Source organism: Clytia hemisphaerica, unplaced genomic scaffold (assembly GCF_902728285.1).
Source record: "Clytia hemisphaerica strain Z4C2 unplaced genomic scaffold, Clytia hemisphaerica genome assembly, whole genome shotgun sequence".
NCBI classification, from domain to species: Eukaryota; Metazoa; Cnidaria; class Hydrozoa; order Leptothecata; family Clytiidae; genus Clytia; species Clytia hemisphaerica.
In genome coordinates this window covers 675162-690447 of record NW_027104048.1, presented here as the reverse complement: position 1 = coordinate 690447, position 15286 = coordinate 675162, and the positions used below count along the sequence as shown (strand labels likewise).

At 36.7% G+C, this 15286-nt stretch overlaps 1 long non-coding RNA gene across 1 annotated transcript; it reads left to right on the top strand.

Moving 5' to 3' along the window:
• The first annotated feature begins 612 nt into the window (after positions 1 to 612).
• Positions 613 to 3489, top strand: LOC136811912 (uncharacterized). The gene is made up of 3 exons (XR_010847295.1): positions 613 to 735; positions 2108 to 2189; positions 3466 to 3489. It is a non-coding gene; the product is annotated as an uncharacterized lncRNA (long non-coding RNA).
• Positions 3490 to 15286: the final 11797 nt, after the last annotated feature.

Genomic DNA, 15286 nt, shown 5'->3' with positions numbered 1-15286 from the left:
GTTCTGATGATAATGTGATAAGGATACAAAAAAAACTCATGAAGTGTTTCATGAAAAATGAAAAATAGATGTGTTCGATATAAAATATTGATTGATGTGTTCTCTCGGGCTGATGTGTTCTTCGGTTCTGGAAAAGTTTAACTTTCCTATCCACTCCCTGGAAAATAAATAGAAGTATTTTCGACTCTTCGTTAAAATGTGTTCTGACTGAGAATTTGGAAAATTAATTAATATATAAAGATTTTTTGCGTATGTTTTCTGAATGAATCAAACATACAGAAAAAATGCCTAGATGGCCAAATCGAAGAGGAGTTTGGGTACGTTAAAACTCACGAACTCAGACAACTCTTCGCAGGATTCGAGGATTAATAGCACTGACAGCCAACACGCGAAAACCCCACCGGTTGTTGCTACGCGCCGGGCGGCGGGCGGCGGGGTGTATAATATAAAAATATTTACGGTACTGGACCTCTATCTGATGCTACACATGGCGTCGCAAAACTTAGAGTCCATGTGCCAACATCGAAACCGCGCGAACAGGCTGGTATGGTAGCCGCTCACAGCGACATTAATAATTCAGAAAATTACCAACAGACTGGCAAAACAAGAACCGACTGTCAAACTGTAAACATTAACATTGAACATCAGGAACATGGGCAACAAACAAACACACAAGTTTGATAAGGATGACTTGCTGCTATCAGTGGTGATCATTAAGAAATCATAGCATACAAGGTATGTCTGAAATTTTTATTCCAAAATATATAAAGTAAGGCAGGGAAATAAGTATTAGACTACTGTCTGGACTGTACGTACTCTGTATAGTAAAACAGAAGTAGTGCTAGTGGTAAGTTTTAAGTTTGCCTGATATGTCAATGTGTGCGAGTAACGAAAGTAAGTTAGGTTGTTGGTTCAGTTGGTTGTTGGGGTATGGGTATGGCAAAATTTCTTGTCAAGAATTTACGAATTTGAATTAAGGTAGGTGAGTATGTTGTTCGTTGTCAGTGTTGTGTGTGTGTGTGTGTGTGTGTGTGTGTGAAGTGATACTATGTTTGGCACAGTACTGCATTGACAAAGCCAAGTAAAAAGAAGCTTTTTTTGTCTGGGAAAAGATGAACAGTTTACCCTCAACCCCAAATTATACCGTGAGATCGGGTAACTTGCATCAGTGGAGGCTAACATGCATGACCCTCAAATGAATAATCTGGCTGGTCATTAAAATATAAAGTTACTTAAATCAAAACAAATATGGTAGAGAAGGGCTGCGAGCGGAGCTGCTTAGTTGATTTGTTTTAAAATTTTGCTACTTTAATTTAGTCAGTCATTTGATGGTTATGCAAGTTTTCCTCCACTGATGCAAGTTACCCAACTTCACGATATTATACTTTATTTATGATGGCTATAAACTATTTCTCTTAAACTTGCTACCAAAATACCAAAATACTTACATCAGACCTATTCCAATCCTCATGGTCAAATAGACCTTTTTTCAAAGAGGACGTCCTGTTGAATAATTATGTAGTCCAGCCATAAAAACAATGTTAGAGGCATGCATAATTACTGTATCATGCATATTGTAATAATTATGCATGGTTTTATCATTATTTTTCTGCTGGACCACATAATTATTCAACAGGGTGGCCTCTTTGAAAAAAGGTCTATGGTGATGGCTTCTCCATAAGCAAATAACACAATGCAAATATATTTTCAGATCCGGCATGCAGGAATAGTGTCAGGACCTGCAGGCAACCTAGTAGGGTTGGGTATGGGTGTGGTTGGGTTTCAAATTGGCTGGGAATCGGGTCATTATCAGTTAGGTTCAGAGTTGGAGCTCGATTGAAACAAACACTCTTTTGTGATTTTCTCTTAATATAGTGTAGTTTGTAATCTGTAGTTTGTACAATAATAAATAGCAGCCACCAGAGAAATTCTCCTGGCTTGTATCAGTAGCGCAGTGGTTTGAGTGTTGGGTTTCTGATCATATTGGAACTTTGCATTTAGTGGGCTCGTATGAAATGATGTGTCTTTCGCAATAGCAATATTCGACTTTCAATGCATGTCTTGTAGTACAGTTGCCATTCAAGCTTTGCTGGTTTCTTCACTTCAGGTTCTACACACAAATCACCTTGCAAATCGTAACCTGCCCAACCTGATGATTGTGAAGATTTTTTTCAAAGCTGTGAGCATTGGTAAGTGTGCATATTATATAACCTCATAGACCTAAGCGGACACTCGATTAAAAAATTACTATACGTGCGGCCCAAAATCAGGCCTTTGATATCGGACCCTTACAGTGCAGGGAAAATTTAGCTTAATTTGAGTAAATTTTCAGGCAAAATATAGTATGATTTTTCAAATTCTACACCCTGTAGAGTGTAGTGCACTTTTCCCCATCTTTGCTCATTTTGACCCAACCTAACAAGCTTGGAAAAGGGACCCTTAAGGGGTGCACATAAGTAGGTCATCTACCTTGGGTGCCACCCCCCGGCTCATAGACCATTTGCTAGCTAGGATGTCATGTTGAATATAATTAAAAACTTCAGCATCAAAACAATGATAGTAGTTAAAAATGAATGTACACTTATAATACTTATGCATAAACCTGTCATTTTTTTATGGTAGAGTTTTTAAATATCCAACATGATACCCTAACTACCAAATGTTCATTGTTCAGTCTAACATATTTAAAATTGAAAGATTTTATAATGTAGTAACCTTGTGTACCTAAACTACCTGGGAATTTCTCAATGAACCCCACTCTGAAACTCAAAATGAGAAAGAAACTCAGCAAACTTGGAACCCACTAGCAAGTCATTTGTTTACCTTTAAAGCATGTTTTCTATTTTTGTGGAAATTCATCTTTAACATGAACCATCAGGCAACTTTTTACATTCAGATTACAAAATTACACAAGGGAACTAAAAAGGTTTTAAAATTGTTGCATGACATTTGTCTGTATTAACCCTTTTAGTTACTAAGTTTTCAAGATATTTAAATCAGGACTGGATAACTTTTGAACTTTTGAGGGTGTGGACATCTTTTCTTTAGAACTGTAAAATTTTCACTCTATAGAGATTTCCAAAAGAAAGAATCTTTTGGAAAATTACATCACAAAGGGGACATAAAAATTTTTGGAATAAAAACTGAACTTTTTACAAGGGAAAGTACAGTAAACCACCTAAACCATATCTTTTGCGTCCTTAAGGAACTAAGCTCATAGCTCCAATAGTAACTTCAAAAGAAGATCCAGACCTTGCCTGAACAATGATGGGTCATTCTATTTTAAACTGATACATATAAAAAAAATCTTGAATCTTAAATTGCTGGCAAAAGATTATTTAGTATCAAACAAGAAAGTATACTTGAAATTCTAAGTTTACTGTACTAATTGGATATTTTGCAGTATTTTTCTCGTGCTCTTTCAATTTAAACATGCTAGGAAAATTGTTTTCTTCAAAATCATAGGTTTCTTGAACTGATGAACGTATTGCAAACTTGAATTTGTTGAATTGTTTCTCTCGATTATTTTGTGTAAGTATTTATAGAAAGTAAGTATTATACAAAAGATGTGATTATAATTTGAAATTCGCATACATTACATGAGAGTTTGACGAGAGCAATTTTATCATCCATTCTATTTTGAAAATATTTTAATTTATAGTATTCATAATTTGAATCTTTTTTAAGGGATTGATAGAGGCTTCCAATATCACTCAAAGGGAGGAGTAAGAAAAAGGTAATATGTGCAGCAAGTTAACTGCAGACTGGAAGATAACTGCAAAGTGTTGGATTTCTTTAGGTCGTTTTGGAAAAATAGAGTAGTCATGTAGGGAGTGTAAGATTTAAAAAGTAATAGGTAGCTGACCTTGTGAGATCTTTCTGGGTATCTTAGAATATTTGAAATATGGATGAGGGGTAAGGGTAATAAAGAGTTACTGATTTCTTTAAAAAAATAAAACATGAAATTTCATCTTGATAGCAGTTACTATTTTGTTTTAAGCAAAAAGCCAATTTTAAATGTTAATCTTCAAAACTCGAGTGACGCCTGATAGTCCTATCAGGTTTAGAAGTATCATAGAGTGTCGCTGATTTTTTTTCAGAAAACCATGAAAAGAAAATACAAATTTTTAACACGTTTACTACATATTTTTTAAAAGCAAAAAGTAAAATCCAATTTTTGGACAATCCTCAACACTCGAGTGACGCCTGATAGTCCTATCAGGTTTAGAAGTATCATAGAGTGTCGCTGATTTTTTTTAAACCATGAAAGTACAAATTTTTAACAGCCTTTACTAATTATATGTTTTTTAAATAGCAAAAAAGCTAAATCCAATTTTTGATAATAATCTTCAACGCTCGAGTGACGCCTGATAGTCCTATCATGTTTAGAAGTATCATAGAGTGTCGCTGATTTCTTTTAACCATGAAAGTACAAATTTTTAACAGCGTTTACTAATTATATATTTTTTAAATAGCAAAAAAGCTAAATCCAATTTTTGATAATAATCTTCAACACTCGAGTGACGCCTGATAGTCTTATCAGGTTTAGAAGTATCATAGAGTGTCGCTGATTTTTTTCAAAAAATCATAAAGATACAAATTTTTAACAGCGGTTACTGCATACGTTTAAAAGCAAAAAGCAAAATCCAATTTTTGATAATAATCTTCAACACTCGAGTGACGCCTGATAGTCCTATCAGGTTTAGAAGTATCATAGAGTGTCGCTGATTTTTTTTCAGAAAACCATTAACAGCGTTTACTACATATGTTTAAAAGCAAAAAGCAAAATCCAATTTTTGATAATAATCTTCAACACTCGAGTAATGCCTGATAGTCCTATCAGGGACGCCTGATAGTCCTATTAGGTTTAGAAGTATTATAGAGTGTTCCTGATTTTTTTTTCAGAAAACCATGAAAATACAAATTTTTAACAGCGTTTACTACATATGTTTAAAAGCAAAAAGCAAAATCCAATTTTTGATAATAGTCTTCAACACTCGAGTGACGCCTGATAGTCCTATCAGGTTTAGAAGTATCATAGAGTGTTGCTGATTTTCTTTTCAGAAAACTATGTAAATACAAATTTTTAACAGCGTTTACTACATATGTTTAAAAGCAAAAAGCAAAATCCAATATTTGATAATAATCTTCAACACTCGAGTGACGCCTGATAGTCCTATTAGGTTTAGAAGTATCATAGAGTGTCGCTGATTTTTTTTCAGAAAATACAAATTTTTAACAGCGTTTACTACATATGTTTAAAAGCAAAAAGCAAAATCCAATATTTGATAATAATCTTCAACACTCGAGTGACGCCTGATAGTCCTATCAGGTTTAGAAGTATCATAGAGTGTTGCTGATTTTATTTTCAGAAAACCATGTAAATACAAATTTTTAACAGCGTTTACTACATATGTTTAAAAGCAAAAAGCAAAATCTAATATTTGATAATAATCTTCAACACTCGAGTGACGCCTGATAGTCCTATTAGGTTTAGAAGTATCATAGAGTGTCGCTGATTTTTTTTCAGAAAATACAAATTTTTAACAGCGTTTACTACATATGTTTAAAAGCAAAAAGCAAAATCCAGTTTTTGATAATAATCTTCAACACTCGAGTGACGCCTGATAGTCCTATCAGGTTTACAAGTATCATAGAGTGTTGCTGATTTTCTTTTAAGAAAACCATGTAAATACAATTTTTTTAACAGCGTTTACTACATATGTTTAAAAGCAAAAAGCAAAATCCAATATTTGATAATAATCTTCAACACTCGAGTGACGCCTGATAGTCCTATTAGGTTTAGAAGTATCATAGAGTGTCGCTGATTTTTTTTCAGAAAACCATGAAAATACAAATTTTTAGCAGCATTTACTAATTATATATTTAGAGCAAAAAGCAAAAGCCAATTTTTGATAGTGACACCTGATAGTCCTATCACGTTTAGAAGTATCACAGAGTGTCGCTTTTTTTTTTTAAGTTATAAGATATAGAGAACAGGGACAAAAGTACGAAGATTTTTCTGTTTTTTTTCTTTCGAAAAGAAAGAATACCAAAATTATAGTCCAAACCCTTACGTAAACCCTTCTTTTATTGGTCTAGTTTAATTCTCTTCTTGTAGAATTTTAAACGCTCTCTTTACCTTTTACTCTTTTCTTACCCCTCGTCCTTTGGGCCCTGTTGAAATGTTTGAATTTATTTATACAGTATTGTGATTATTCACTGTTTTAGTAGCTAACACTACGGGACTTGAAATAAAGTATTATTTACTACTTTTAGTAAACGTTAGTATATATAGCTTCTGATTCCCTCAAATTCAAATACCTTATATAAAAAAGAAAAAGTACTTGCTGAAAAAGTTCTTGTCTTTCTTACATACTCTTTAAAACATATGTATGTAATTTTTAGTGCACTATGGATGAGCTAAATTCTTGGTTTTCAAATAACTTGTTTAAAACTGATGGACAGTATTGCGCTATATCGAAAATCAAATGCAAATATGACGCAGAATCTTCAAAAACTAGTACATCCAATGAACTCTTTCAAGAAGCTTTAGAACGAAATCTTGCCAGGAGAAATATCGTTTACACGATTGGTAGAAAAAGAAATCGAAAGAGAAAGTATGAAAAGATTATTACTGGTGTCAATCTATCGAATCTTAAACAAAGCTCCAGTAGCAAAAAAGTTCTCACCACTGCCAATGCAAATGCTGACTATCCTGAAGTTCTCACTGCGAATGCTGACAATGCTACAGTTCTCACTGCGAATGCTGACAATGTTGAAGTTCTCACTGCAAATGCTGACAATGTTGAAGTTCTCACTGCGAAAGCTAACTATCCTGAAGTTCTTACTGCGAATGCTACAGATCTCACTGCGAAAGTTGACAATGCTGAAGTTCTTACTGCGAAAGCTGACTATCCTGAAGTTCTCACTGCGAATGCTGACAATGCTACAGTTCTCACTGCGAAAGCTGACAATGCTGAAGTTCTTACTGCGAATGCTGACAATGCTGAAGTTCTTACTGCGAATGCTGACAATCCTGAAGTTCTTACTGCGAACGCTGACAATGCTGAAGTTCTCTCTACGAAAGCTGGCAATGCTGAAGATCTCACTGCGAAAGCTGGCAATGCTGAAGTTCTTATTGCGAAAGCTGACTATCCTGAAATTCTCACTGCGAAAGCTGACAATGCTGAAATTCTCTCTGCGAATGCTGACAATGCTGAAGTTCTTACTGCGAATGCTGACAATGCTGCAGTTCTTACTGCGAAAGCTGACTATCCTGAAGTTCTCACTGCGAAAGCTGACAATGCTGATGTTCTCACTGCGAATGCTGACAATGCTGAAGTTCTTACTGCGAAAGCTGACAATGCTGAAGTTCTTACTGTGAAAGCTGACAATGCTGATGTTCTCACTGCGAATGCTGACAATGCTGAAGTTCTTACTGCGAATGCTGACAATGCTGCAGTTCTTCTCTCTGCGAAAGCTGGCAATGCTGAAGTTCTTATTGCGAAAGCTGACAATGCTGAAGTTCTTACTGCGAAAGCTGACTATCCTGAAGTTCTCACTGCGAATGCTGACAATGCTACAGTTCTCACTGCGAAATCTGACAATGCTGAAGTTCTTACTGCGAATGCTGACAATGCTGAAGTTCTTACTGCGAATGCTGACAATGCTGAAGTTCTCAATGCAAATGCTGACTATCCTGACGTTCTCACTGCAAATGCTGACTATCCTGAAGTTCTCAATGCAAATGCTGACTATCCTGACGTTCTCACTGCGAAAGCTAACTATCCTGAAGCTCTCACTGCGAATGCTGACAGTGCTGATGTTCTCATCATAAATGCTGACAGTCCTGATATCGCTCCAAACTCTGTCAATCCAGAAAACGTTGCTTTGAAGACCAGAAAAGATAAGATAAAGAAATCACTTTTTGATTTTTATAAAAAAGCAGATACAATGAGAAATAAACTTGATGAGCCCGTATATCATGAAAAGTCATTTTCATTCAGACAGAAAAAAAAAGAATCACACAAATTTAATGCTCTTGTTTTTTCGAGGCATTTTCAAAATTACAAGGCCATGACATCAGTTAATATGCCTTCTGATTGCACAACATTTGACAGATTCTTGGATTCAGTTTTTCCTCCAATGGAAATAACGTCGACAAAATACGAAACAATTTTCACTCGGGCAAAGTTTTCTACATCTGAAACGGAAAAAAGACTGAAGTCATTCCTTTGCGGTTCTTTTACACCGATTCCTGTATGCAGCTCATCTTCAAATTTCTTCGATTTTCTCAAACTTGGCTATGTGCTTCCGCAGTTCACACTTGCTGACTCGCAATGTCATCTTGAATTTTCTTGTGAAATATGTCCTTTGTATGGTGACTTCATGAAATCTCAAGGTAGTGGATGCAATGTCGGTCTCGGCAGATTTCAAGGTTTTCGTCAGCTTTATGATCACTCAATTACATCGCACCATAAAGAAGCGATTCAATTTTTTGAAAGGTCAGTCTGTCAGGACTTTTCAGCAAGTTTAAAAAAGAAACCAGATCAATACATCAGTAATTACTTCAAGTCGACTGGAAAAGGAAGAACAGTAGCATGTCATTTTTTCTGGGATCATCATTTTGTTCAAGAATTGAAGGATAAAAGAAACATCCGAAGTATGCAGCCCAAAACTCTCTTCAAGAAAAAAGGCAAAAAATTCTAATGCAGTCCTATCTGGATGACGACATTAAGAAAATGACTATCGATCTCATCTCACTCTTTGAACAACGCGATAAGCGGGAATCCATACAGTTTGCTTTACTGAAGAATCTGCTCCTAAAAATGAAATCTGGGGTGAATCACAAGTTTACTTTGCTGATTTGAACCGATGGAATGACGAAAGAAAGTATTTAGATGATATCCTTTCAAAGAATTCAATTGATCAGTACTCTGCTTTGAAAGATTATGTGGATGGAATTATTAAAACAAATCAACTTGCCAAAGACACCGCAATCCACAATTTTACATCAGGATCTGGAATAGCGAGTGAACCAATTGTGTTCCTTGTATGGCCAACCCCTAACTCTGGTTATTGTGGTCCCCATCTACTTAAGATCTGGGATGTGATTAGAACAAAATCTTTTTTGAACGAAGACAATAGCTTAAAAATCAACCCGTTGAATTTGATCGGTCACTCAACCGACTCTGCTGGCTTTCAATTGGCAGCCGCATTATCCTTGATGTCACCCAACAAGGAAGCTATGAAGGAAGGCGTTAAGTACTTAACATTGGGCATTGGAGAAAGTTGTTATGCTTCACCCTACTTCGGTCCATTGCCTTCAATAGCATTTCTCGATTACGACCATGGATTGCGCCTCTTTTTGAGATGTCTCAAATACAATACGTTGGAAATGAACTTTTTCCCGAACCCCAAAGTGACATACAGTGCTGCCATAACGCACCTGAAAGAGTTAAAACTAAAGTGCGACGAAACGGAAAGTTCATTAGAGTGCCCGTTCAGCAACAATGATTTGTTGTTTCCGCGTTACCTAGATCAAAATTGTGATGCTGCAATTAAAGTATTTCAACCTAGTGTCGCTGATATGCTGGAAAAGAATGTGAATGGAGCAGAGGGGACTGTGCTTTACTTGCGTGCCGTCATCTATTTGTTCGAGCCCTTTTTAAACCCATCGTCCGATCCAATATACATGCAAACAAGTATCTCAACTGGCATAACTGTCCTGCGAATTTGGAGGAAGATACTTCAGCTTAAGAAGAAAAGATTGACAGCTGCACCGAAAGCTGCAAAGGAGCCAGCAAAGAGAAGTTTCTTCTTAACTTATGGTTGCTACAAAACTGCGGAAATTTTATTTGCGAGTGCAACATCTTACATGCTGACCATTTTTTTACATTTCAAACATCTTGGCCCGACTGCGTTATCTCCATTCAAATGTGGAACCAAAGCCACAGAGCGCATCACCAGTGAAGTCCAGGGTAAGACGAACCAATTCCAGTCATTGGACGCCCAACCAACACTTTTGGATATCATTCATCGTGTTTCCAAAGTCCAGATGAACCATTTAGTGGAAGAGGAACTTATTGCTGCAGGTGCCAAAAAGCTAAACTCAACAAATCGCCGAAGATTGTCTCATAAACTTCAAAGCGCAAAAGTAACAGAATACAAATACCCCAATACATTCCTGGAGTTTCTAAACCATCAACGGCAAGCATACAAAGATGGAGTCAAAATGGGTGTTGAATTGTACAGGGAATATTGCGAGGATGGAATTCAATGGTTGGAAAACCAATGCGGTCTTGATTTTCTGCATCAGAATGGTACGGATTCCATTCCTAAAGAAAACTGCTTTGATGGGTCTATTGACAATGTTTATGCACTTCGAATGTTGACAGAAATTAGTCCATCGATCCTTCTAACACAGTCTGTTATGGATAAGGAGAAGAAGATAAATGAATATTTCAAGGCTGAACGCGAGTCTGAAGAGTTCGAAAGCTGCGGAGAAGAAAATATTGAAACAAATCCGGGATCACCTAAACCTTCAACAACAGCCAACACAGAAGATACCGTCGAATCTGAAGAACCTCAAAACAATAAGTGGCTTATTTCAAGATATATAAACGGGAAATTAGGCTACATCCATTTGACGCAGGCCCTGAAAATGCTTGTACCAAGAGAGTATGTTTCTCGGGAACGCTCAAGGCGACACATCGCTGCTAATTATCTCCCTGACCGGAAAGAAATAAAAGAGGATCACAATGTGATTATATTCCGCTATGTTGTTGCAAAGATCTCGAATGAAACAGTGGTTTGTAAAGTGGCTACATTGAATAGTAATGGTAATTCAGTGATGAGTGTATCAAGTGAAGACGAGAATGCAACTTGTCGCTTAATCCCTCTTCAAAAATTGCGCCAGTATGTTTACCGATTGCCAGAAAAGATCTTGGTCAGCAAGTGGTTGAAAGTAACAAATATCTATGGGGAAGTTGGGCTTGAGCGAAACAAAGACGATTGTCTGGAAGTCATGCCAAATTTTAAGAAAGTTGTAGATACCACAGTCAAAAGCCATGAAGAATCGAAGGATTTAGCTTTGGCCAAGAAGATAGCTAAAGACCAATTACCTGATGAGTTTCAAGAAGTTGAAGACGTATCAGACAGAAGAGTGGATGCCAAATCACATGAGTATGTCTACTTGGTAAAATTCAAGGATTCTGATCACCAACCAATTTGGCTTGAAAGCTCTTGTTTCGACCGCCCAATCAATTTCAATAAAAGGAAAGCTTTCGATCGAGAAGAGACCGTTTTTGCTACCACCACGTCTGCTTGCGACAGAACAGATTTCTTTGGCAAAAAGGGGAAGAAAAGGAAAGCTATCGATCCTCCAACAAAGCCAGGAAATACAAAGAAGAAGAAAAAAAATTCTCAGAAATCAGTCACTACCTTAAAATCGTTTTCGTTTTCTAAAAAGGAAGAGCATCCATCTACGAGAAAAAACGAATGGGCAAGTGGCGAGTTGATAAATCGGGCACAAGATAAAATCTCTGAACAACATCCAGAAATGAAAGGCTTTCAAAGTACCTATCTGGCAGAACGGAATAAATTTGAACCAGCACCTAAAGACTGCGATGGTCTACAGATCCATCATGATGGTACGAATCATTGGGTGTTATCTATGCTGAAGGCAGGCAAAGTTATTGTTTATGACAGTTTGTACACGAAAGTTTTGCCAGCTTTGGCTAAACAACTTTGTCAATGCTATCCAATGGCGATTTTAAACAAGAAACTCGAAATCACATTTCCCGAAGTGTATAAACAAGTTGGCGGTAACGACTGTGGATTTTTTGCTGTCGCGTACACCATTGATATTGTGAATGGACACAATCCTATCGAAGCTTGTTATGATCAGAGCGAAATGAGAAGTCACATGAGCAAATGTTTCACAGATGGAATGATCAAACCTTTTCCACGCATTTCTGGACCAAACCACAGAAGAAGTATCAAACGAGAGGCAGTCAGATACATATCAGTTTCTTGTTTATGTTCACTTCCTGATGATAAAAAAATGCTTAAGTGCTCAACATGTGACGATTTATTCCACAAGTCCTGTGTGAATGAAGAAAACATCGACAATTGGCGCTGCTCGTATTGCTCACTCGCAGATGGTTTATTTTTCTAATATTAGAACCGTTATTTAATGTTGTTTTTTGGTATTTTTTATGATCGTACTAACAAGTAACGAAGTGAGGAAGCACACTCTTGTTGGAAATTTTGAACATTTTATATTTCTATATTGTGACTATCTTAGGCGAGACCAATTTGATTAGTTGTTTTAGCGACCCTGAAATTCAAAAAATCGAAATAAAAATTTAATTGATTTTGGCAGTACATTTTTATTTTCATTGCTTTAATTTTTCATTTTATCCACGAATTCGAGCCTTTTGTGTCTTTTTGTTTTCTATTTCGCATTTTTGTCAAGATTCAGTAGTTTTTGCTTGGCCCGTAAAACAACAAATTAAATTGGCCTCGCCTTATGGGAATCTAATTTTTGTTTTCTAAAACGCTATTTAATTTGGCGGAGTGAAACTCCTTTTTAGCATGTTTTAGAGCCTTAAAACAACGATTATCTTTATGTACTTTGCGAACGTTAAAAAAAATTATCGTCACTTCTCTAAGTAGCTTTGTGTACATGGTTGGGTTTTACGTATTTGGATTCTGTTGAATTTCATTCAAAGGGAGTTTCGAATGTATTAATATTTTATAGCTCCAGCGCCGCAACTTTTATATTTTTTACGCCACCAATTTTTTACAGTTCATGCGGGATGGGGAAGTGGACGGTTCTTGTTAGACTTATTGGACTTATTTAACAAAAAAATGTAATATAATGATGTAAATTTGTAGAAAGTGTTTTTGTAATGTAATTTTGACCTTGTTAAATTTGTTATATTTTACAAAAAACTTCTGAAATCTCTTACTGACTCATTTTGTCTAATGCCTAATGACGAGATACCCTAATACATCTAAGTTAAAGAAAGTTAAAACTTCCAAACTCTAATTAAGTTAATCTACTATCCAATTTGAAGACAAACTGTGTGTAACTGTCCCTCCCCCTGTGAATAATTTTTGAAATGTTCTGTTAAATATGTACCGATACTCTCTCCGTTAAAGGTAAAATATATTCCTTTCCCGTTTAGATTCAGTATGATTTCAGAAGTTTTGAGGAATTATAGTTTGAATTGTCTCGATTTCGGTGATGTTATCGTGTTTAAACAATAATTACTATGATTCTATGGTTGATTTTTTGCATAGTCTTCTACACTTGATTCGTTTAAACTCTAATATCAATGAGACATTCAACAGTGTATGTAGTAACCCGAAAGCTACTGAAAACGTTTGGTGGATAGTACTGGACAGAAGAAATTGAAAACACAAGTCATTTACAAAATGACATAAACTAAAGATATTTTCTACTCTAACAATGGTACAGCATGTATGGTCTTCAACCAGAACTCTGTGAAATCCACATGCTCTTATTGAGCCTGGTCAAAAAGGTCAAACTCGTTACCAGGCCCCAAAGAGCATGGGCAGCAAAGACAAAAACACAGAACACTCAAGAAAGGGGCATGGTGGACTGGTGACTCATAGACACTGATCTGTTCTGCAAAATACTCGTGAGTCACCATGAAGGGATGTCAAATGTAAACAACTAAACATTAACTAGTACTAGTTCTAGTTTTATATTTGCATAAGACAAAAAAATGCCTACTTAATCTCGCAAATTCTACGTAAAAATACAAAAATGAAAATGTTTCATAGCTAAGATAAAGATATAAAAAATTAGAATAAATAGGTAATTTATACAATTTAAATTAGATTTATTAGATTAAAATTCATAAAAGTTTAAAAATTTCAAAGATAGTACAGTAATAAAATAGTACAGTAATAAAAAGCGTGTTAAAGATAGTACACTAATAGGGTACGCACAATTAGCAGTGTCACATGAAAAAGGTGTTCAAAAGCTAAAGGAGAGCACATACTAGAATCGAGGCGAACAAGAGTCATACTACTTTGACCCCTGTTGTCATTGAACCCACTGTGACAGTTCAAGAATCTGTTAATCAAGCAAGGGAAATGAGCAAGTTGTCTAGCGCAGATCTTGAATTTTTTGAGACACCACTCATACATATTGTACAGCATGGACCTACACCTGATGATTCAAGCACCGGAATCGTAGATGATTCGATGGTACCTTCTCATCCTGTTGGTGATTCGAGCCAGGAGGCTCACCAAGCACTAGACTCGAGCGGGTACTTCCATACAACTAACGGTGGGCTGAGTGATGATTCGAGCAGGCCTGTTTGTACCTTAGATGATTCGGCGGTACTTTCTCATCCCGTTGGTTATTCGAGCCAGGAGGTTCACCGAGCACTAGACTCGAGCGGGTACTTCCATACAACTAACGGTGGGCTGATTGATGATTCGGCGGTACCTTCTCATTCCGTTGGTGATTCAAACCAGGAGGTTCACCGAGCACTAGACTCGAGCGGGTACTTCCATACAACTAACGGTGGGCTGATTGATGATTCGGCGGTACCTTCTCATTCCGTTGGTGATTCGAGCAGGCCTGTTTGTACTTTAGATGATTCGGAGGTACCTCCTCAGGTTTGAGTCAGAGGGCTCACAGTGATGACTCGAGCGGGTACCTTCATCCTGATAACGCTGGTTTGCAAGATCAGTCTGAACTAGGAGATTCTGATGCTGAGGATGTGGTTCTAAAAGAATCTGGTCATCGTAGTATCTCCCCTATCATATCAGATCAATTATTGAGTAGTACTAAAGATGAAATCTCCGACGGCTCCAAGGATGAATTTGAGGATGAACCTTCGACATCAAGCAACCAACTCGCATATCATGAATGTCTTCAACTATATCAATTTGTTCGTCCAAAACGTATTAGGAAACCAAAGAAGTTTCTCACCTATGACAAACGTGGTGTACCCTCCTATGTTTCTGTCCAGGCCACCTAATAAATGATTTCATGATTTTGTTTCAGGAGTTTGTGTACATGTTGTTGTGGTTCAAATGTATTCTAATTATATTCAAACTCTTTTTCGTTTCAAAATTGGTCAACAAACCCCTTGCCCAACAACTGATGGTCGTCGATATGGATGTCACTTCAACACCACGTCGTCTCCTCCTGTGAATGCCCACCGCCTCATGTGTGCCCACATTATCAAAGAGAACACCATGCCCCTTGTGATAGGTCGTCTGCTATCACCAATTG